Raw genomic sequence first — 3,189 nt, forward strand, 5'->3', positions numbered from 1 at the left:
GGTGCGGTCAGTCCCCGACGTGACTTCATCGCCGCCCGTCGACCAAGAGGTACCGACCGATTCCCATCTCACGCCTTTCAGATTCAGCCTCGAACCGCCAAGCGACCTCGCTTTGGCGGACGCCCTCGTAGAGGCGAGTCCAAACCCTCTGGGGTATCGTGTGCGGTCACCCTGGGACCGGCTGACGGACGTCTCGACCTACGGGCCCTCTGGGTCCGAGGAAGACGACGCGCCCGACTTCTGCTGGGATTTCTCTGGACTTGGCAACCCCAGTGCCATGCGGGACTTTATGACCGCATGCGACTACTGCCTTTCCGACTGTTCCGACGGTAGCCGCAGCCTCGGCGACGAGGACTGCGGCCCAAGCCGCGAATGTTTCCACGTCGATCTAGGGGGTCCCTCCGAAGGCAACCATCTCGGCATGCCGGAGGGCGGTGATCTCCCTAGGCCGGTGCCTCGCGTTGACATCCCACGGGAGCTAGCTGTGGTCCCCGTTCCGGCGGGGGTCACGACCCACAGCTCGAGCAAATCCGCGGGGTGCAGGCCAGGCTCGACGAGGGAGCAGGAGCGCTTGAGCCAATCCGCCGGGACGTCGGGCAGGCATGGGCGGGCCAGCCTCCGGCCGGAGAAATACGTCATCTACCCTAGGGCTTCCAGCACCGCATCGCCGATGATGTCAGGGTCAGGCTGCCACCCACATCCAGTGGGGTCGGCCAGAACCTGGCTGCAGCAGCAATGCTTCTTCGTGCGATGCCAGAGCCATCAACCACCGAGGGGCGGCGAATCCAGGGAGAGCTCAAGAATCTCCTGGAAGGCGCCGCAGTCCGACGGGCCGAGAGCTCCGCCTTCCGAAGGCAGGGGCACCCCTCGGAACATCATGCCGCGACTTCCCGATTCATGCGGGAAGCCTCGGTCTACACCGGGCGCACGCGCAACACAGCGCCTGCGGCCCCGGGACGCCTCGGCAACGAGCACCATCACCGCGACCGTCGGGCCCACCCCGACGAGAGGGTGCGCCGAGGCTACCACCCCAGGCGTGGGGGACGCTACGACAGCGGGGAGGATCGGAGTCCCTCGCCCGAACCACCCGGTCCGCAGGCCTTCAGCCAGGCCATACGACGGGCGCCGTTCCCGACCCGGTTCCAACCCCCGACTACTATCACGAAGTACTCGGGGGAGACGAGACCGGAACTGTGGCTCGCGGACTACCGTCTGGCCTGCCAACTGGGTGGAACGGACGATGACAACCTCATCATCCGCAACCTCCCCCTATTCCTCTCCGACACCGCTCGCGCCTGGTTGGAGCACCTGCCTCCGGGGTAGATCTCCGACTGGGACGACCTGGTCCAAGCTTTCGTCGGCAATTTCCAGGGCACGTACGTGCGCCCCGGGAATTCCTGGGACCTCCGAAGCTGCCGACAGCAGCCGGGAGAGTCTCTCCGAGACTACATCCGGCGATTCTCGAAGCAGCGCACCGAGCTGCCCAACATCACCGACTTGGATGTCATCGGCGCGTTCCTCGCCGGCACCACCTGCCGCGACCTGGTGAGCAGGCTGGGTCGCAAGACCCCCACCAGGGCGAGCGAGCTAATGGACATCGCCACCAAGTTCGCCTCCGGCCAGGAGGCGGTCGAGGCTATCTTCCGGAAGGACAAGCAGCCCCAGGGCCGCCCATCGAAAGATGCCCCCAAGGCGTCAACTCAGCGCGGCGCCAAGAAGAAGGACAAGAAGAAGTCACAAGCAAAACGCGACGCAGCCGACGCAGACCTTGTCGCCGCCGCCGAGTACAAGAACCCTCGGAAACCCCTCGGAGGTGCTAACCTCTTCGACAAGATGCTCAAGGAGCCGTGCCCCTACCACCAGGGGCCCGTCAAGCACACCCTTGAGGAGTGCGTCATGCTTCGGCGCCACTTCCACAGGGCCGGGCCACCCGCGGAGGGTGGCAGGGCCCGCGACGACGACAAGAAGGAAGATCACCAGGCAGGAGAGATCCCCGAGGTCCGCGACTGCTTCATGATCTACGGTGGGCAAGCGGCGAACGCCTCGGCTCGGCACCACAAGCAAGAGCGTCGGGAGGTCTGTTCGGTGAAGGTGGCGGCGCCAGTCTACCTAGACTGGTCCGACAAGCCCATCACCTTCGACCAAGCCGACCACCCCGACCACGTGCCGAGCCCGGGGAAATACCCGCTCGTCGTCGACCCCGTCATCGGCGACGTCAGGCTCACCAAGGTCCTCATGGACGGAGGCAGCAGCCTCAACATCATCTACGCCGAGACCCTCGGGCTTCTGCGTATCGATCTGTCCTCGGTCCGGGCGGGTGCTACGCCTTTCCATGGGATCATCCCCGGGAAGCGCGTCTAGCCCCTCAGACAACTCGATCTTCCCGTCTGCTTCGGAACACCCTCCAACTTCCGAAGGGAGACCCTGACGTTTGAGGTGGTCGGGTTCTGAGGAACCTACCACGCGGTACTGGGGAGGCCATGCTACGCGAAGTTCATGGCCGTCCCCAACTACACCTACCTCAATCTCAAGATGCCGGGCCCCAACGGGGTCATCACCGTCGGCCCCACGTACAAACACGCGTTCGAATGCGACGTGGAGTGCGTGGACTACGCCGAGGCCCTCACCGAGTTCGAGGCCCTCATCGCCGACCTGGAGAGCCTCTCTAAGGAGGTGCCAGACGTGAAGCGTCATGCCGGCAACTTCGAGCCAGCGGAGACGGTCAAGTCCGTCCCCCTCGACCCCAACAACGACGCCTCCAAGCAAGTCTGGATCGGCTCCGGGCTCGATCCCAAATAGGAAGCAGTGCTCGTCGACTTTCTCCGTGCGAACGCCGACGTCTTCGCGTGGAGTCCCTCGGACATGCCCGGCATACCGAGGGATGTCGCCGAGCACTCGCTGGACATCCGAGCCGGAGCCCGACCCGTCAAGCAGCCTCTGCGCCGATTCGACGAAGAAAAGCACAGAGCTATAGGCGAGGAGATCCACAAGCTAATGGCGGCAGGGTTCATCAAAGAGGTATTCCATCCCGAATGGCTTGCCAACCCTGTGCTTGTGAGAAAGAAAGGGGGGAAATGGCGGATGTGTGTAGACTACACTGGTCTAAACAAAGCATGTCCGAAGGTTCCCTACCCTCTGCCTCGCATCGATCAAATTGTGGATTCCACTGCTGGGTGCGAAACCCTGTCT

Source organism: Zea mays, chromosome 9 (assembly GCF_902167145.1).
Source record: "Zea mays cultivar B73 chromosome 9, Zm-B73-REFERENCE-NAM-5.0, whole genome shotgun sequence".
Lineage (NCBI taxonomy): Eukaryota > Viridiplantae > Streptophyta > Magnoliopsida > Poales > Poaceae > Zea > Zea mays.